At 44.5% G+C, this 22,346-nt stretch overlaps 1 protein-coding gene across 4 annotated transcripts in view; it reads left to right on the top strand.

Annotated features, from left to right (window-relative positions):
* Nucleotides 1-22,346, top strand: part of TAB2 (TGF-beta activated kinase 1 (MAP3K7) binding protein 2) — a 190,732-nt gene that overhangs the window by 103,759 nt on the left and 64,627 nt on the right. The window lies entirely within an intron of this gene.

The raw sequence follows: 22,346 nt of genomic DNA, 5'->3' as shown, positions 1-22,346 counted from the left end.
TCTGCTGACCATATGGGGCATGTTTTGTGCGTTAGTGAAGCTTGATCAAAAACACTTTCAGTATACAAGAACCCGAGGGATTGGTTTGCCAATTTTAAATTAATAACGCAAATTCTGTTTTCTGATTTCAAGCCATTTTCACCAGAAGTAATTGATCAGCCAGAGAATGTAGCCTACAAACGAGATGATCTCACCACAAGAACAATTTTGTATCATCTGAGTTGTTTTAAATGTGAAATTAAATCAAACTGTAACTGAAGTTGCAAAACCTTTGTTGGTGCCGTTATGGGAAATTAAACCGCCTTTTGCAGCTTTGTATGCAGTACTTGCTGCTCAGCAACTGATTCCTGTGTTTTGCCAGTTAAGGGTGCAGGCAGGCGACACAGAGGTTGTGCGGTTCATTTGTTAAGACTGAACTATGCACATTCCCTTAAACCGAGGTTGTGGTACCCGCTCCCCACCTCTTGCCCACCCTCCTACCCCCAATGGGAGGAATGAGGAACCGTGGAGGGTGCATTGAATGTGGTATATCCGCATATAATCCACGCACGCGCCCTTCATATCAAACTTGCAACAGTTGTCTTTGTTTGCTGTTTTATAAACAACTTGCATTAAACACCCTTTTGAGTCCCTGTGGTATTCCGTTTAATGCTGCTCAGTGGAGAACAAAGTCCAGATTTGTAGTGTGGAAAAAGTAAGTAAAAACATTTGGACGCTTCTGATGTTTACGAACTTTTCAAACTACACCCGGAGATGAGTAGATATCACCTCTTCTAGGGAACTTAAATACTTCTGCAGCGATCTTGGAGCGACTATCATGCATCCTTTCACACTGTCCTTTCTACGGCAAGAGGCTGGCATTTGGGTGGTGCACTTAGTGTGGTAGCTGCTTTGGATCAGGCAAAATATTCTTAGTACTTGCTATGCAGTATGTGGGCGTCCGGCCTAACCACTCCCAACCCATTTTAATATACACGAGCAAGCCCTACAGCCAGTACTTTAAATGTGAAAAAATTAAGTGCAGGTACTCACTAAATTGAGGTAGGGGTGTGGCTAGTGGGCGGGGTTAGAGGCGAGCTGAGACATGATTATAAAAATACACTTCCATTGAGTATTCATGTTGCCCTTGCTTTGCCCATGAAGGTAGTCTCAAACTTCCCATTTTTGCAGATAACAGCTACATATGCTAGTAAAGAGTAATATCCAGACCCGCTCGGAAAAGGCCCAAAATAATAACGGAAGGATCTTTCAAACCATGAATGCAGCCAAACCATCGACAGCACTAGTGACACTTTCAGGCTAATTAATAATCAGTGTACCCCAGGACAAAAGAGACTCTGGAATAGCAGCATTAATAATGAGTTCTAAACCAGTTGCTGGACATTACAAAACATGTCAGAAATGTATCAGTGCAAACAAAAAGTGATAGCTAATGTGAATGTGATTGGCAGAATAGTGCCTGAATGGGGTCCTATTCTATGAAACACAGCGGGACGGCGAAATTCCCAACACCAGGACATACCTTGCATATTGTAAATGAGCCACTGCTGAATGGTTCAGCAGTGACTCGGCTATGGGCTGGAGAGGCGCTGGCTGTCAGAGTGCTGTACAAATCGGCTCCATTCTGACATCCTCCACTAGCACCAGTGAACTTACATGAGTACCTGTACTCTCCTTAGCAGTGGAGAAGTGCCGGTACTGAGGTCGTTAAAAATAGGAAGTTCCGGTACTCAGTAACTGTTGTGAGTACCGGCCCATTTAAAGCACTGCCTGTAGCTCTGTATTGCCCATCCGATTTCCGTGATGCTTTGATAGTACTGCTACTTCCTTTCTAGTTTGATGATTTATCACTAGATAAACTTGATTTAACTTTATAAACGTTGAGTTTATCTGTACTTAAGATGTTCCACTGATTAAAAAAAAAAAAAAAAAAAAACGTCGTGCTCTATTTACGATTTAAGGAGTCTGTAGGACTTTAAATATACCAGATAGCTGTGGCTTTTAGCAAATAGTGAGTTTTATATGAATTTTAAATTTCATTTTAACTGCAATACCTACAAAGCTTCAATAACTACACTAATGTAAAGGAAAAGTGGATTTTCTGTTTGCGAAAAAACGAATTGAAATGTCTTGCTTTTAGTTTTTCAGACGTTATCGTTTTAAATGCTTTTTACCTCAAAATCTGTCAAATGGGGGCTATGTTGATGGGGGCTTTGCATTTGTTAATTGGGGCTTTCTGAGTCCTATGTGCTGTATGCTTGTGAATGCCAGAACAGGGAAATGTCAGCTTTAAATCAAATCTCATAAAACAATAATTTCATGGGGATACGCTGTTCTGTAAGTTGGGTGAAAGAAACCTCGCGAATATCAAGATTTTTTTTTCCGCATTTGATTGTATATTTGTGGTTCTACTACATATTTAGCTTTACCCAACTACCAGCTGTTTCCATAACTCAGTGTAATTACTGATATCGTGCTTGTTCCCCCCCACTTGGCAGCAGTGTCAGTAAATACTTAACCAACACAGTTAAGACTGGTACACATTACAGCCAACTGAAGGGAACAGGCAGGATATCAGCAATTACACTAGAATACGGAAACTTCTTATAGAGGGTTAATGCTAATCCTGCAGCAGTTCAAGTGTACTTAGCATGCTGCCTCTAAAGAATTGTTTGACTAAATATAATGGTGCTTTTAATACTGAAGATTTTCTGTACCCATCGTCTATCTTGAGTGCTCTTTCTTACATTGCATGGAAGGATAATCAGGGGTGTGGAATTTATTAAAATATCTACTTGTCCAGGGGACAGGTTGCTTCTCAAATCTACTTGTCCTGTAAAAAGATCTACTTGTCCCTTTGGTGCCATGTAGTGTGGCGAAAAATTATGGCAGCAATCTCATTATGTAAGAGCTCTGATAATAGCCTCTCTGATTATGCCAGGGCTACTACCATAGTAGGGCTTGAATACTTGCAGTTTCAATCCCTACTGTAGCAATTTCCTTATTTTGCCACCTTTCTGCAGATCTGCATACTGGGGCTGGAGGAAGCAGTAAGCAATAGTTCCAGGGCTGGAATGCCTTTGAGTCTGCAAACCTACTAACCTGCATGTTTTAAAGATTTTCACCAGCTTCTCCCTAATATTTTCCCATAATAAGAAAGATTGGACATTTACTCCTGACAATGGCAGAATTAGAACTTCTTCCAGGGTTGGGAAGAAAGTGGCCGGAGGGAAAATGAACTTGCAAATGCTCAATAGATTTTCACATGAGCAAATCTACACATGCGTATTTACCCATGCTAAAATACAGTTCACAAATATTTTATAGGGGTACGACATATACCATGGGTGCACTTTTGTGACTTTCTTTAAGAATTTGGGGCCACATGTAGGTAGGTTCAGATTTGCGACCCGCAAATTGCGAGTCGCAAATCCGAATGTAGGATGGTGTCCCTGACACCATCTGTGATTCACAAGGGCTTCGCAAATGCCCACCTAGTGAATAATCATGAGGTGGGTCGCAATTTGCGACCCCCTTGCGAATAGCGACCCTCACAGGGATGGTGGCCTGCTGGAGACAGCAGACCACCATGTCTGTGACTGCTTCCTTAAAGGAAAACGAGATGCATTACAAAAACGAAAAATGAAACGTTTTCGTTTCATTTTTTCAGAGCAGGCAGTGGTCCATAGGACCACTGCCTGCTCTGAAAAAATGTTTACAGTGACATTCACAATGGGGAAGGGGTCTTGCGAAAGTGTTAGCACCTATTTGAAATGGGTGCAAACTGCGATTGGTTTGCGCCCGCGTTCGCGGTCACAAAACAATCCTACATTGCACTGCGAGTCGCAATTAGGAAGGGAACACCCCTTCCTAATTGCGAGTCGCAAACCCGTTTTGCGATTCGGTAACCAGGTTACTGAATCGCAAAACTGGGTTTGTGCATCGCAATGTGCTTTTTGCACGTCACAAACAGCGAAAGTCGCTGTTTGCGACATGCAAAAAGCTACCTACATGTGGGTCTTGGTCCCTACATAGGTCTGGTGTTAACAAAGACATTTTGTTTTTATTAATCTTCTATTTCTCTCTCGTTCGGCTGGCTTTACTGTGAGTGATCACATTCTGCTCTTCCACAAGGAGCATATTGGCACAAAAAGTAGTTTTGTTCAGTGTCAGGAACTACAGTGGCAATCAGTGACGTAACGAAACTGGAGGGTGCCCCTTTGCAAAGAACATGGAGGAGCCCCCTCTCCAGACTCACTCAGGGCAGGTGCTGTGCTTAAGGGGCACCCTGGAGGGCGGCTGCGGGGCCTTTGTTATGCCACTGGTGGCAACGTGTGCTTTTAGAGTTCAAAAACGTTTTTTTTTTTTTTTTTTTGCCAGTGTTTGTTACAATGTTGAGGTCCTGGTAGCTCCCACAACAATAAAGTGTTACAAAAGCCATGTCAAAACAAGACACGCATTGATGAAACTAAAAGACTTATAAAAAAAAATATGTCAGACCAGTTGGCTTTGTCAGTGTTTGTTTATTTTCATGCTTCCCATATTCGTGTTGAAAATGGTTACACTGATTTTCCATTAGAAATATTTTTGGGAAATACTAGCATGCATCAACACATTTTACTATATGACACTTCATTTGCATCTAATCAGAGAGCATTCTGGGAGCATTATACTTAGCCTCATAGCCTAAACCTTTCAAACATGTGTATACACGTTTTTTTTTTGTAGTACTGGAACCAACGTCAGTAGTCAAGTGTGACCTTAAAACATTTATTTACAGCACTCACCCTAATAATGAAGGTTTTCAAATAATGAACCATAAATACAAGTTCCAACAGCATTATCTTTTGGAAACACATTACCTCAACTGCAGAGAGTTCCACTCTCTGTAAACAGGCAGCCAAAGGGTTTGTGCTGCAGAGGGTCGGGCCTACTTGTCCCAAGGACAAAGTAAACATAAAAACTTGTTGCCCTTGACCCCAAACAAGATGTCCCGGGCGTCGGGCGATAGGAATTCCACATCCCTGACCAGTTGTATGTGGTATCTGGTTAAAAAAATGCATCTGAAATTCACTGAAAAAAGGTAGTTGTTGTTGGTTTTGGTAACGACCTTATCATCGATGTATTAAAAAAATATATATATTTATTTGCTACAAAGTAATAGTTAAAGTGCACTTATGATTGCAAAACAAAACCTAAGAACTACTGATATTTGTCTCTTATGGTGCCCCTGTCACGCATTGCTTATGACCTTACATATCACATCACCGTATGTCTAGGCACATATTAAAGATTAAACATGTTTTATTAATATATACATACTTATAAATGGGAAAGGGGGGAAAATAAGTGTAGGATTTACTCCTAAAAAAATGCCAACACATTTTAAACTATTTTAACTATTAAATACAATGACAAATTCAAAGCACTGGTACTTGTGCTTACCAGACAGAAGTTATGGTCATCCGAAAATAAACATTTGAAATGATGGAATTGGAAATTGTTGAGTGGTGGTGATATGCAACCATGTCATATATGCCCCTTACTTGTGAGCCACTACTAATCTTTTCTAGCCTGCCATAAATAGTCTCTTCTTTTGAGGTCATACATAAGCCTTATTGACACATTCTGTGCTTCCTGCAGCTGTGGGTTTTGTTAGGTACGCTATCCTATTAAAATAGGTTAAAGGCAGCACAGTCGATAGAAGCAATGTTGCACTATCTATGTCACTTATGTCAAGCTTAATAGCCCAGGACTCCATGGCATTAAGACATCCTAAAGTCTATAGAACTGACTGTGTCCTCTGTGGTGAGTGACGAGCTAAAAAAAAATTTCCAACGTGATAGCAGAAGGAACTGTAGCACTATTTGAGCTTAAACAGTCCAGAAATTGCTAGCTATAAAATTTAACAAAATGCTTTACAATGTACTAATGAAGAATGTGAAGGATAGCACTGTGTATGGGAGGTGGCATAGGTGCCTAGCTAAAATAAACCCCCAGCTTGATAGAAGGTTCTATTATCCCAACCCAGTAGGTTTTTAATGTGTAAAATTCCTTTTCTGTAGGTATCAATCACATTGATGGTATCTAAAAGATCTGTAGTTTGATGATTTCCTTTTTTTCCCCCCTCCATTTTTAGGATCAAGCCTGGGAGAGCATGTGCTAACGCATGCATCTCACTTACGAGACACTGTTAACAAGAAGGGCTTGGAAGATTTAACTTAATCAGTTCACACCAATCCACCCATCCCATACCAATTCACCCCCACACCAATCCACCTAAACCAAGTCTACCTCCACTCCAGCCCACCCCACTCTAATCCAATCCATCCCATCTTAATCCAGTTCACCCATTCCAATCCAATTCACCCTACTCAAATCCAATCCACCCAACTCAAATCCAATCCACCCACACCAGTCCAGTCTACCCCACTCCAATCCACCTCAATCCAGTTCACCCACCCATCCATTGCACCTCAATCCAGTCCACCCCACTCAGTCCAAACCACCTCACTCCAATCCTCCCCACTGCAGTCCAGTCAACTCCAGTTTAACCTACCCCATGCCAACCCACTTGGTTCATTCCACCACACTACAGTCCATTGCACTCCACCAGACCTCAATGCAATGCATCCTGCTCTAATCCAGTCCAACCCACCCCACTTCAGTCCACCCCGCCCATTACAATCCACCTCACTCCAATCCGCACAACGTAAATTCACCCTACCCTATTCCAACCCACCCCACCCGAGTCCCTCAATGATTCATTCCACTCACCCACAGCCAATCTAATTCTCCCAATCAAATTCACCTCACCCCATTTCAAATCACCCCACTCCAATCCATCCAGTCCACCCACTCCAGTCGATCCCTCCTCACTCGACCCGACTTCACTTAATCCAACCCACTCTACCCCAGTCCACCCACCCCACTACCTCAGTTCACCCTACTACCCCGCTCTACTCAACCCTCTCCACTCTGTGCCACTGTACTCCGTGACTCTGTTCCACTGAACTCTACTCCGCTCAACTCTACGACACTCGACTGCACAACACTCTGCTCCAACAGATCTAGTTTACGACACTACTCCCCCCACTCCACTCTAGGACAACACATGCCACTAACGTTTAGCCATTCTGAACAGCAGCCCCACGGTTGTGTAACATGGCCAAAGCCAATGGCTGCTGCATAGATGAGACCCATTGGCTTTGTAAATGCTTGGGTTTCTTGTCTATAAGACTGCGTCCTAGACTTCAGTCAGATTTCGCGAGTGTGTACTAAGTCATTGAATTATAGTTTTTTGGTTTTCAGTAGTAACTGCAAGCATGTTTTGTGTGACAAGCGCAAGAATGTAGATTTCACTACAAAAGTAATTATGCTTCACCATCAGAGTTTGCAATTTAGAGAGATGTCTTGGTAAAGTGGGGTCTGTAGTGCAAAAGCATTTTGTTACCACATTTTAGGAGCTGGAACAGACTTGATTTCAGTCTTTTACATTTAAAACTCTGGTTGAAAAAAAATGAACAAGACTAGAAATGTGATACTCTGGATGCACACCTCCATATTTTCTCCAAATACAGGTTCTAAGATTTGACCTTTGAAGTGGTTGTGGCTCCTGATAATTTGATCAAAGATCATTTCAGTTAAGGCAGTACAAAAGATCGGAGCTAGAGCATCTATAGTAGTGTCATTCATAAGCTAAGATTCCCCACTCTCCAAAACTAGCACTGAGGAAACATCTAGCTGCCAGATAGCTTATGAGTTCTAGTAGGTTATGTAATTGTGGTAGTCTTAAGTGGAAACTGACCAGAAAAGTAAAGTGGTAGATTTTTTTTTAGCAAAGGCTAGTGTAAAAACTCGATAGTTAGAGGCAGTTTGAAGCCCGAACTGTGCTAGGTGAGCAGTTTTGTACAAAACTGCCACTCCTTCCTTTGACCTGACACCTTCCTTAGTGCAAAGTGAAATTGTCAGGAGGTATAAGATTTTAGACTGGTACACCAAACAGTGGTGTAAGCCTTGATTCTGCGTTCCCACATAGATCTTGCAGGTCGTGACCACAGTGCATTTGCAGAGGCTTGTTTATTTAGACAGATGGCCTCAAGTACAATGGGCAGCCAGCAGCTGATGGCATATCATCTGTAGCTGCTGTTGTTTCCAGCGCACCTGAGTGCAGAATATATATAATTAAAGGAGGACCTAGGTGTAACCCGGTTACGCTGAATGATGTTATCATTTTAGACCTTGCACCATTGGTTAGAGGTGGCTGCCTTCCTGCCTCTGTTCCCCTGGCATTCTGGACAATGTAGTTAACTAGCGATCCTGCTATGGAGGCAGACAGCTGGTTTGTGGTAGACTGTAAAGTTCCTGCGGAGGGGAACAGAGCAGCAGAGCATATTCAAGCTTGCCCTTCCATGCAGTAAGCGGATATGTATACTAATCATATTTAAAACACACTTTTACTAATGTAAATACCCTAACCTGTATTTAGCTCTTAAGACAAATATGGATCACCCATTTAGTGCTTCCCGTGACATCGTACCCACCCTCTCACGGAAGCTCCCACCTTTGGTCGCCATTTTCAGATTTTTTTTTCCCCCCCGCCATTTGGTCTGGATGCTTGGCTGAAGAGACTCCAGCACGAGAAAGAAAAAGTGACCAGAAGTTTGTCAGAAGTTCGCCGAAAGAGTAATTAAATTCAGGGAAGAACACCGACAAAGAGGTACTGGAGGAGAAGTTGAGAGAGAAGAAGTTGAGTTTCCTTGATGGTTTTCGCAAAAAATACCCAGGTCGGGGGGTTCCCTGTATGGCGTAATGGAGAAGACTCCCAAATTGGTATCACAAATTCACACAGAAAGACCAACACTCAGCCTGCAGCCTTCGCTTGCCCTTGAACATCGAAGGGAGGACTTCAGCACCTGCGCCATGTTCACATGGAAGACACTGAGGGTTAGAGAGAGGCAGAGGCAAGCACATCATACCATGCAGCGGCATGGAACAACTCCATCCCTGAAAGACCTGTGTCTCTTGAGCGATGAGGAGGAAAATGTTGCAGATGGTGCTGTGGGAGAAACATCGTACACTCACTTGAGGATTTTCGCTGTCAAAGATCAAGCAATCAAGATGACACAGGAGGTAATAGAGACACCGGAAAAAGGGTCATAGTCCTAAAAATCAGGCTTATCGACGTCAAAGGGTAAAACACTCGCGAACGAAGGCAGGCCCAGAGAAAGCCTCCTGAAAAGACCATGATGTGGAAGTTTGAGGGAAAGACTCTTTGATACAGAAAAAGGAGCGGTCTCGAGATGAACACAGAAGCTTGACGACCGGTGCATCGTTGAGGGATTCTTCGACGTTGAAGAGAAAATCGATGTCAAGCCTTGACTCTGAAGAAAGGTCAGCGGAATCTAAAGGAAATGGAGGCGCCTCAAAGCCAAAATGACCGCCTTCCTTAAAAAATTAAAAGACTTCAGCGAATCCTTAGAGGTTTTAAATCCCGTCAAAAACTTTGATGCCGGCGAAAAGGTTGTTGAAGAAATCAAACCTCCTTTGATGCCAGAGCTTCTTGAAGAAGAAGAAGAGGAGGAGGAGTAACTAGAGGACATGTGTGAGGGCTCAGGGGTATCCGAGTACATGGAGTCTCAGTGGCAGGACCTGGAGACAGACTCCCCAGAGGAATGTGTTGACACCTATCTGGATGACATTAGCATGTATAATCAGGTAATCAAAGAGGCTGCAGTTGAGTATGGAGTGCAACCGGAGGAAGAGAAACCATAGTTCTGTTTCCTGCTGGAGACCCTGCTGTCATCACAAGCCGATTCCTGCCAATGCTTCCAAGTGTACTAGACCAAGGAAGGGAAGCTTTCAAAGAACCCGCCACTTGTAGAGCAGTGACTCCAAATGCAGAAAAGAAGTATAAGTAGTCATTCAAGGACCCAGCATGCATCAAGGGTACAGTGCCAGCTTGTTAAAATTGGGTCTCTAGTTGGCTGTCGGTTTGCACCCTGTCCAAGGATAAGGGAGATACCCGCTCAAATAACCCCTGCTTACTCCCTTGGTAGCTTGGCACGAGCAGTCAGGCTTATCTCAGAAGCAATGTGTAAAGCACTTGCACATAAGACACAGTAATACAGTGAGAGCACTACAAAAGGACACCACACCAGTTTTAGAAAAATAGCCAATATTTAAGTGTGTAAAACAAGACCAAAACAATAGAAATCCAGCATCCAGTGCTAAAGATATGAATTTTGTAAGATTTATCTTAAAAATACAGTTCCTTGAAGTCGATAGCTCCATCAGGGGCCACCATGGCATTGTGATCAACAAAACCAACTGTTCAGGCTAGCCGCGGCGTTGCAGGCCAGCTACGATGTCTGGAAGACCCGCAAAACAGTACCTTTGGAATTGCAGGGCATCGTGGTCCTCGCTGTGTGTTCTGGAGAGCAGCGTCACTGACGTCGCGGTATCAGTTCCGGAGTCAGTGCGGGGGTCATTGGGCCCTTGAAGTCACAGGCATGCGGATCGAACTTTGGGCTGATGAAGTCAGGAGCGCTGGTGTCGGGGCTGCGGTGTGAAGCAGGATGCTGCAACGTGCGGTGCCTACATGTCACAGTGCAGGCAACGGCTCTGTGAGGGCGTCCAGCGGCATCGGTGAGATTGAAGCTGCGGTGTGAAGCAGGGCAGTACCGACGTGCGATGTCACCAGGTCACGGTGCAGGCAGCGGTGTCGCCATTGCCGAAGCGATGTTTGCGGTAGACCCAAGCCAGCGGTGCGGGGTGGGATGGTGCTTTGTGACCCTCATGACCGGTGTCTACAGGCCCCAGTGCAGGCAGGATGCCTGGTGACGACACGGGAGTCGATGATGCTGGCGTTGGTGGACTGGGAGTGCGGGACGGGACGGTGCTTCATGCACCTCACAAGCGGTGGCCACAGTGCAGGCAGCGGCGCCGTTGTCAGCAGTCTGGCATGCCCAGGCTGCGGTGTGAGCAGGCGAGTCCGGAGTGCGGGAGCCTACAAGTCGCGATGCGAGCAGCGACTCGGTGAAGTCATCTGATGAAGGCGTCAGTGAGACCAGGGTCGTGGTGAGAAGCGGGGCAGTGGGACTCCGTGTGGCATCAGCAGGTCACGATGCAGGCCAGCGGCCTTGTTGGCGGCGTTGCAGTGGGTTTTCTTCTTGTACAGCACAGAACACACAGTTCCCAGTTCTGAAGGTCAAGGAAACTGAAATCTTTCTCAAGCAGGACACACAGCAAAGTTCACCCTTTGCACTCTTTTCAGGCAGAAGCAGCAACTGCAGGCCAGTCCAGCAAAGGGACAGTAATCCTTCTCCAGCTATTCTGCTCTTCTCCTTGGCAGAGGTTCCTCTTGATTTCAGAAAGATTCTAAAAGTCTGGGGTATTGGGGCTTCTTCCTATACCCCTTTCTGCCTTTGCTTTGAAGTTTGCCAACTTCAAAGTCTCAGGTGCTTGCAGGATCCTTCCTTGTCCAGGCCAGGCCCCGGATACACCAGGGGGTCAGAGACTGCCTTATGTGAGGGCAGGCACAGTCCTTTCAGGTGTAAGTGACTACTCCTCCCCTCTCTTCCATCACAGATGGCTCATCAGGATATGCAGGCTACACCCCAGCCCCCTTTGTGTCACTGTCTAGAGGAGCGGTGTGTCAAACTGGCCCAGACAGGGAATCCACAAACAGGCAGTCACAGAATGGTTTAAGCAAGAAAGTGCCTACTTTCTAAAAGTGGCATTTTCAAACTCACAATCTAAAAACCAACTTCATTAAAAGATGTATTCTTAAAGTGTGAGTTCAGAGACCCCAAACTCCATATTTCTATCTGCCCTCAAAGGAAATCTGCGCTTTAAAGTTATTTTAAGGCAACCCCCATGCTAACCTATGAGGGAGATAGGCCTTGCAACAGTGAATCCCAAATTTGGCAGTATTTCACTGTTAGGACATGCAAGACACACCTGTACATGTCCTACCTTTTAAATACACTGCACCCTGCCCATGGGGCTACCTAGGGCCTGCCCTTGGGGGGTGCCTTACATGTACCAAAAGGGAAGGCTTGGGCCTCGCGCAAAGGCTAACATCGTGACCAGCGTCTGTGCAGGCTGTGGGCTGTCTGGAAAAGAAGGCCACATCTGCCTAGCAGTAGCCACCAACTTTGCATATTGTAAGATTTGGCCTCGGCCAGGTCGAATTGGCAGTTTGAAACTGCACACAAACACACTGCAGTGGCAGGTCTGAGCCATGTTTACAGGGCTACTTATGTCGGAGGCACAATCAGTGCTGCAGACCCACTAGTAACATTTGATTTACAGGCCCTGGGCACCGCTGGTGCACTTTACTAGGGACTTACCAGTAAATCAGATATGCCTATCATGGATAAACCAGTCAACAGTACAATTTACCTTGGGAGCACTTGCACTTTAGCACTGATTAGCAGTGGTAAACTGTGCAGAGACAATAAACCAACAAAAACAGACCTGAAAAAATAGGAGGAAGATGGCAGTAAGTGTGCAGATAACCCTGCAAAAAGGGCCATTTCCAACACAGCTGATTAGATAATTACCTCAACAGCATGTAAGAGGGCCAACATCCCCTCAACATTGGGGCCACCGCCCGACAAGGAGAGCAAAAGGATGGACCTCAGGGGTAGAAAACTCAAGAGCAGTGTAGCAAACCAGTGGTATATCGCACATTCAAATGTATTCCTTTACAGACATGCCTACCACCACTGGGAGGAAACGGATGATCTTATGCAGCACCTGCCAGAGCAGTACAAGAAAGGGCTGCACACCTGGAAGAAGAGTGCAGAATCATGCTAACATATGCCTTAAATCAAGATTGGACGCAGCATATACCTCAAGCAGTTAGATGTCGATAGGGATCACTCTGCACCGCCTCTCATGGCTGCAAATATCAGGATTCAAGCCGAAGGTACCGGCTAACATTCTAAATACCTCATTCAGTGGGGAAAAGTTGTTTGGGAGCACGATTGATGACCCCTTGAACAAGCTCAAATAAAGGCAATGAAGCAGCAAAATCAAAGTCATTGTAGTTTAGAGGAGGTATACGAAGAGAGGCAGCACCATCGCACAGGCCTACAGGAGGAAGCAGCTTCCAAGCGGGAACATCACACCAGGCATTCCAGGGAAGCAGTCAAACACTGGCACTCCAACAGCACTAGCAATACCAGCAACAAGGACAGCGATTCTTTTGAGGAACAATACGGAGAAGGGGACAGTTTCACCAGAGAGGCACAACCCCGTGTGAGCTACCCCCTGAAACCGCCACCCCCCGACCCCCTCACCCCTTCCCTCGAGCAAGTGACTTCCAGAAATATCACAGCCTCTCGCATATGAGACCATAGGGAGACAGAATAAAAAAACTTCCTTCAGTAGTGAAGGAAGATAACTTCAGGCAATTGTATTTTAAACGTCCTAGAATATGGATATTGCATAGAATGGGAAAGGATACCTCCAGCAAAAGGACCAAAAAAGAATGTACGTCCAAGGAAATAAACCTCACGTCTTCTCAAGGAGGTAGAGAAATTGCTGGGAAAAAAAGGAATAGAAAAGGTGCCCAGAACAGAGACCAAGAGAGGAAATTACTCAGCATATTAACAAATACCAAAGGTAGATAGGTCTCTGTGACCAATTCTAGACCTCAGTTTCATAAACAAGTGTTCGGTGGCATGTGTAGCTGCAGACACACATGCTGTGCATAGTCCGCCGTCTGGTGTTGGGTCGGAGTGTTACAAGTTGTTTTTCTTCGAAGAAGTCTTTTCGAGTCACGAGACCGAGGGACTCCTCCTACTTTGGTTCCATTGCGCATGGGCGTCGACTCCATGTTAGATTGTTTTTTTTCCGCCATCAGGTTCGGACGTGTTCCTTTTCGCTCCGTGTTTCGGGTCGGAAAGTTAGTCAGAATCAACGGAAAATTCGTCGGTATTGTTTCGTTCGGTATCGGGTTAGATTAGAGTCGACACCGAATCCAGAAGAGCTCCGGTAGCCCTTTGGGGTAATTTCGATCCCCCACCGGGGCCTGGTCGGCCCGACCGCGTGCAACATCAAGACTGATGGAACGGACCCCGTTCCGATTCTGTCCTAAATGCCACAGTAAATATCCCTATACAGACCAACATTTGGTCTGTAACTTGTGCCTGTCACCCGAGCACAAAGAAGAGACGTGTGAAGCCTGTCGAGCGTTTCGGTCGAGAAAAACGCTCCGAGACCGAAGAGCCAGAAGGTTACAGATGGCGTCCACGCCGACAGGACAACAAAGGTTCGAGGAAGAGGGAGAAGAAGAAGCATTCTCCATCCACGAATCAGATTCGGAAGAATTCGACGTCGAAGAAACCGTGAGTAAGACGTCGAAACAAACATCACAGGGGAAAACAGACAAAGCCCAGGGGACGCCACTGCCGACAGGCCATGGCTCAACCCATAAAGTAGGTGACCGTCCGACTCAGGTCGAGACACGGGCACGCAACAATCTCGGGACCGAGAAGGTGCCGCGGAAAAGGGTTGACACCGAGATAGCGGCACCGAAGCTGCTCGACACAGACACAGAGACAGCGGCACCGAAGCTGCTCGGCACAGAGATAGCGGCACCGAAGATGGTCGACACCGAGAGGGTGCGACGCCGAAAAAGAGGAAAATCTTGTCGGAGCCGAAAATAACAAAAGGCACGGTTCCGGTGCCAAAACGCCCAGCAACCGAACCTAAAGCCAGTTCCTACTCAGAGGAACAATCACTGTCCTCCCAACTTCAAAAACACAGGTTTGAGGAGGAATTACAAACAACAGCTGTAGATCACACGCAAAAGCGGATCTTTATACAAAGTGGTACAGGGAAGATCAGCACCCTTCCCCCAATCAGAAGAAAAAGGAAACTAGATTTCCAACAACAAGAAACAACACCACAAGCAAAAGTGGTGAAGAAGGTAACTCCACCACCGGCACCTCCTATATCACCGGCACAGACAATCACCAGCTCATACCACCATGAGCCAAGATGACCAGGACGCATGGGATCTCTATGACGCCCCAGTATCGGACAATAGCCCTGAGTCGTACCCCACTAAGTCCTCACCCCCTGAGGACAGTACAGCGTATGCTCAGGTAGTGGCTAGGGCAGCAGAGTTTCATAACGTATCGCTGCATTCAGAGCCTATCGAGGATGACTTCCTTTTTAACACCCTGTCCTCCACCCATAGCAATTATCAAAGCCTTCCTATGCTCCCTGGAATGCTAAGGCACGCTAAACAAATCTTTAAGGAGCCAGTTAAAAGCAGAGCAATAACCCCAAGGGTGGATAAGAAATACAAGGCACCACCCACAGACCCTGCTTTTATTACATCACAACTGACACCAGATTCAGTTGTCGTAGGAGCAGCTCGTAAAAGAGCCAACTCGCACACATCAGGCGACGCACCACCTCCAGACAAGGAGAGCCGAAAGTTTGATGCAGCCGGGAAAAGGGTTGCAGTACAAGCTGCAAATCAGTGGCGCATCGCCAACTCGCAGGCACTCCTAGCGCGATATGACAGAGCCCATTGGGACGAGATGCAGCATCTCATCGAACACCTCCCAAAAGAATTCCAAAAACGGGCAAAACAAGTGGTTGAAGAGGGACAGAACATTTCCAACAACCAAATCCGTTCTTCTATGGATGCAGCAGATACAGCTGCAAGAACAATAAATACTACTGTAACAATAAGGAGGCACGCATGGCTGCGCACATCCGGCTTCAAACCCGAGATACAGCAGGCAGTGCTTTAAATGCCGTTCAATGAACAACAATTGTTTGGCCCAGAAGTGGACACTGCAATTGAAAAATTAAAGAAAGACACTGATACAGCTAAAGCCATGGGCGCACTCTATTCCCCGCAGGGCAGAGGCACATTTGGCACATTTCGTAAAACCACTTTCAGAGGAGGGTTTCGAGGTCAAGCCACACAAGCCAGCACCTCACAAACAACACCGCCTACCTACCAGGGACAATACCAAAGGGGAGGCTTTCGAGGCCAATACAGAGGGGGCCAATTCCCAAGAAACCGGGGAAAATGTCAAGGTCCGAAAACCCCTCAAAACAAGCAGTGACTCACAGGTCACTCAACCCCTTCACACAACACCCGTGGGGGGGAAGACTAAGCCAGTTCTACAAATCTTGGGAGGAAATAACAACAGACACTTGGGTCTTAGCAATTATCCAACATGGTTATTGCATAGAATTTCTCCAACTCCCTCCAAACGTCCCACCGAAAACACACAATATGTCAAAACAGCATTTAGACCTTCTAGGACTAGAAGTTCAGACATTACTGCAAAAAGACGCAATAGAATTAGTACCAGGTCCACAAAAGAACACAGGAGTTTACTCACTGTACTTTCTAATACCCAAAAAAGACAAAACTCTAAGACCAATATTAGATCTCAGAACACTAAACACCTACATCAAATCAGACCACTTTCACATGGTGACTTACAAGACGTAATCCCACTGCTGAAACAGCAAGACTACATGGCAACATTGGATCTAAAGGATGCGTATTTCCATATACCGATACATCCCTCGCACAGGAAATACCTAAGGTTCGTATTCAAAGGAATACACTACCAATTCAAAGTGTTGCCATTCGGAATAACAACAGCGCCAAGAGTCTTTACAAAGTGTCTAGCAGTAGTAGCTGCACACATCAGAAGGCAGCAAATACACGTGTTCCCGTACCTAGACGATTGGCTAATCAAGACCAACTCGCTAACAAAGTGTTTACACCACACAGATTATGTTATACAAACCCTTTACAAGCTGGGTTTCTCCATCAACTATGCACACCTTGTGCCGTGTCAAACACAGCAATACTTAGGATCGACAATCAACACAACAAAAGGGATAGCCACTCCAAGTCCACAAAGGGTTCAAAATTTTCACAAGGTGATACAAGCCATGTATCCAAATCAAAAGATACATGCAAAAATGGTATTAAAACTCCTAGGCATGATGTCCTCATGCATAGCCATTGTCCCAAACACAAGATTGCACATGCGGCCCTTACAACAGTGCCTAGCATCACAATGGTCACATGCACAGGGTCAACTTCTAGATCTGGTGTTGATAGACCGCCAAACGTACATCTCGCTTCTATGGTGGAACAGTACAAATTTAAACAAAGGGCGGCCTTTCCAAGACCCAGTGCCACAATACGTGATAACAACAGATGCTTCCATGACAGGGTGGGGAGCACACCTCAATCAACACAGCATCCAAGGACAATGGGACGTACATCAAAGAAAGTTTCATATAAATCACCTAGAACTGTTAGCAGTATTTCTAGCATTGAAAGCATTCCAACCCATGATATCCCACAAATACATTCTTGTCAAAACAGACAACATGACGACAATGTATTATTTAAACAAACAGGGGGGGACACACTCGACACAGTTGTGTCTCCTAACACAAAAAATATGGCATTGGGCAATTCACAACCACATTCGACAAGTAGCACAATTTATTCCAGGGATCCAGAACCAGCTAGCAGACAATCTCTCTCGGGATCACCAACAGGTCCACGAATGGGAAATTCACCCCCAAATCCTGAACAATTACTTCCAAATTTGGGGAACACCTCAAATAGATCTATTTGCAACAAAAGAAAACGCAAAATGCCAAAACTTCGCATCCAGGTACCCACACCGGCAATCCCAAGGCAATGCTGTATGGATGAATTGGTCAGGGATATTTGCGTACGCTTTTCCCCCTCTCCCTCTCCTTCCATATCTGGTAAACAGATTGAGTCAAAACAAACTCAAACTCATACTGATAGCACCAACATGGGCAAGACAACCTTGGTATACCACTCTATTAGACCTGTCAGTAGTACCTCATGTCAAACTACCCAACAGGCCAGATCTGTTAACACAACACAAACAACAGATCAGGCATCCAAACCCTGCATCGCTGAATCTAGCAATTTGGCTCCTGAAATCCTAGAATTTGGACACTTGAACCTCACACAAGAATGTATGGAGGTCATCAAACAAGCTAGAAAGCCATCCACTAGACACTGCCATGCAAGTAAATGGAAAAGATTTGTTTGTTACTGCCATAATAATCAAGTCCAACCATTGCATGCATCTCCAAAAGATCTAGTAGCATATTTACTACATCTACAAAAAGCAAATCTAGCTTTTAATTCCATAAAAATACATCTCGCAGCAATATCTGCTTACCTGCAGATTACTCATTCAACTTCCCTATTCAGAATACTGGTCATTAAAGCGTTTATGGAGGGCCTAAAGAGAATAATACCACCAAGGACACCACCTGTTCCTTCATGGAACCTCAACATTGTCTTGACAAGGCTCATGGGTCCACCTTTCGAACCCATGCATTCTTGTGAAATGCAATACTTAACGTGGAAAGTTGCATTTCTCATTGCCATTACATCTCTAAGAAGAGTGAGTGAAATTCAGGCATTTACTATACAAGAACCATTTATTCAAATACACAAAAATAAGGTAGTTCTAAGAACCAACCCAAAATTCTTACCAAAGGTCATCTCACCGTTCCACTTAAATCAAACAGTAGAATTGCCAGTGTTCTTTCCACAGCCAGACTCAATAGCTGAAAGAGCACTACATACATTAGACATCAAAAGAGCACTAATGTACTACATTGACAGAACAAAACTAATTAGCAAAACAAAACAACTATTTATTGCATTTCAAAAACCTCTTACAGGAAATCCAATATCAAAACAAGGTATAGCTAGATGGATAGTTAGGTGCATCCAAACCTGCTATCTTAAAGCAAAGAGACAGCTGCCTATTATACCAAAGGCACACTCAACCAGAAAGAAAGGTGCTACCATGGCCTTTCTAGGAAATATTCCAATGAACGAAATATGTAAGGCAGCAACATGGTCTACGCCTCACACATTTACTAAGCACTACTGTGTAGACGTGTTATCTGCACAACAAGCCACAGTAGGTCAAGCTGTACTAAGAACTTTATTTCAAACTACTTCCACTCCTACAGGCTGAACCACCGCTTTTTGGGGAGATAACTGCTTACTAGTCTATGCACAGAATGTGTATCTGCAGCTACACATGCCACCGAACGGAAAATGTCACTTACCCAGCGTACATCTGTTCGTGGCATTAGTCGCTGCAGATTCACATGCGCCCACCCGCCTCCCCGGGAGCCTGTAGCTGTTTGGAAGTAATCTTCAACATTTGTACATTTGTAAATATATCACTTTAACATTCATTTTGTACATACTTAGTCATTCCATTGCATGGGCACTATTACTAACATACACAACTCCAACCTCACCCTCTGCGGGGAAAACAATCTAACATGGAGTCGACGCCCATGCGCAATGGAACCAAAGTAGGAGGAGTCCCTCGGTCTCGTGACTCGAAAAGACTTCTTCGAAGAAAAACAACTTGTAACACTCCGACCCAACACCAGACGGCGGACTATGCACAGCATGTGAATCTGCAGCGACTAATGCCACGAACAGATGTACACTGGGTAAGTGACATTTTCCTTATAAGGACACAAATATTCGAAATGACAACCTTTCAGGAGGTCATTCCACAGTTGCAAAAAAGGGAATTACTTGGCAACTATTGATTTAAAAGGTGTCTTCTTGCACATCCCAGTGAATGCAAGACACAAAGTATCTGAGGTTTGTGGTGAACAAGACTACGAGTTCACAGTGCTGGCATTCAGGATAAAATCAGCACCATGGGTCTTCACAAAATACCCAGCAGCAGTAGCAGCACGTCTAAGAAGACAAGGCATTTATGTCTGTCCTTATCTGGACTGCTGGTTAGTAACAGCAAACTCCCACAACAAATGCAAAGAGCATATACAGCAGCTATTGAGAATACTATTCTCATTGGGATTCTCAGTAAACATAGACTAGTCATCACTAACACCAGAACAAGAGAAAAATGTTTCTCTGTGCAAGGATCAGCTCAATCCAAGGGAAAGTATACCCCAGCGAAAAGAGAACAGTCACTGTTGCTAAAAACATGACTTTACCAGAAGGGGCACATTCGGACAGTGAGGACTGTAGGGAAATTGTTAGGGAAGATGGCTTCATGGATCCCTTTAATTTCCATATGCAAGGTTACACATTAGACCAATTGAGACATGGCTGCAGAACCAGTGGTCATAACCCACAAGGAGTTGGGAGGATCTAGTGGTTGTCTCACAGAAATAACATCAGGAAAAGGAATAGTGAAATAAATCACATATACCACAAGGAAGGACATTTACATTGCCAACTCCAACAGTAACCATTACTACAGATGCCTCTCATATGGGCCGGAGAGCGCACATGAACACGCTCAAACGCACGAGGTGTATGGGAGAAAGTGGGGGGCTGTACAGCATATCACTGTCCTGGAACAAAAAACAGTGTTTCCACCCTTAAATGCCTTTGAGAAAGAGCTATTGGGGAAGACCGTATTGGTGAAAACTGAGAATACAACTACAGTGTTTTACATCAACAAGCAAGGGTGGACTCAGTCCTTTGCTCTTACGAAACTAGCACAAGAAATCTGTAAGTGGGCAATACAGAGGAAAATAGAGATAACAGTTCATCTATCAGGCAAGGACAGTGTGAAAGCGGACAGAATGAGTAGACAAGCATCATTCTCTCATGAATGGGAACCCAAGAGTACTCAAAACGTTTTCAGGTGCTGGGGAACTCCAAGAATAGATCTATTTGCCACCCTAGGGGATGTAAAATGCCACAGCTTTGCATCCAGACAACCATATCAATGTTTGGTGAGGGATATTTGCATATGCTTTTGCCCGATACTACAGTTACCTAGTGATCAACAAGTGCAGGAGAAGCAAGATGATTCTTAATATAAATTGCCCCCAATGGGGGCCGCAAACATGGTTTTCAGAGCTGATAGAAATGACACAAGGGAACAGTCCAAAACTACCAGTACCTCAAGACCTGTTGCCAATGGAAAAAGGAAGGGTGCTACACCCAGAACCAGAGTTTTTGAGCCTGGCAGTCTGGGTCCTGAAGACTTGCAATTCAATCATGTAAACTACCAGAAAACGTAATGGTTGTTATTAAAAAGGCAAGAAAGCCAACAAGGAAGTGCTATATTGCTGAATGTAAACAGTACTCCTTATAGTGTCTTAAAAGGGACTTATTAACCCCTTCGTGGCCAGGCCTTTTCCCCCTCAGGTGCCAAGCCTGTTTTTTTGGCTATTCGGGGCAGTTCGTGCTTAGACCTTCTTAACTTTTTGTCCACATAATCTACCCACTCCAAATTTGCGTCTTTATTTTCCATCCTAGGGATTCTAGTGGTATCCAGAGTTTGTGGGTTCCCCTGAAGGAGACCAAGAAATTAGCCAAAATACAGCTAAAAGTTTTGTTTAAAAAAAAAAAGAAAAAGGAAAAAGACCTGCAGAAAAAAGCTTATGGTTTTTTCCTTGAAAATGGCATCAACAAAGGGTTTGCAGTGCTAAAATAACCATCTTCCAGCTTTCAGGAACAGGCAGACTTAAAAAACACATTTTTCAACACACTTTCGGCATTTTACAGGGCCTTACCCCATTTTTACTATTTTTTGTGTGCTTTCAGCCTCCTTCCAGTTAGTGACAGAAATGAGTGTGAAACCAATGCTGGATCCCGGACAGCTGAACATTTCTGAAAAGTAGATACAATTCGAAGTTCAGCAAGGGGTAATTTGTGTAGCTCCTTCAAGGTTTTGCTACAGAAAGTAACTGCTAATATGAAAAAATAGTGAAATTGAGGTGAAAAAAAGAGCTATTTCTGTCCAACTTTTTTGAGCTATGGCAGATTTTTTAAAGCAGTATACAGTTACGTCTGCTGGATGCTTCTGGTTGCGGGATATATAGGGCTTGCAGGTTCATCAAGAACCTTAGGTACCCAAAGCAATAAAGGAGCTGCACCTTGCAATGGATTTTCATTGTATACTGGGTATACAGCAGTTCATTTGGTGAAATATAAAGAGTGAAAAATAGGTATCGAGGAAACCTTTGTATTTCCAAAATGGGCACAAGAGAAGGTGTTGAGAAGTAGTGGTTATTTGTACATCTCTGAAATCGGGGGTCCTCATACTTGCATGTGAATTACAGTTTATTTCTCAAATAGATGGCTTTTTTACACACTGTTTTACATTTGGAAGGAAAAAATGTAGAGAAAGACAAGGAGCAATAACATTTCTTCTATTCTGTGTTCCCCCAAGTCTCCCGATTAAAAACAGTACCTCACTTGTGTGGGTAGGCCTAATGCATGAGACAGGAAACGCAACCACACCACATTTGACCATTGGACACACCAC

The sequence above is a fragment of the Pleurodeles waltl genome, chromosome 5 (genome assembly GCF_031143425.1).
Source record: "Pleurodeles waltl isolate 20211129_DDA chromosome 5, aPleWal1.hap1.20221129, whole genome shotgun sequence".
Taxonomy (NCBI): domain Eukaryota; kingdom Metazoa; phylum Chordata; class Amphibia; order Caudata; family Salamandridae; genus Pleurodeles; species Pleurodeles waltl.
Note: the sequence above shows the minus strand (reverse complement) of the source record. Positions and strands in the feature narration are given on the sequence as shown.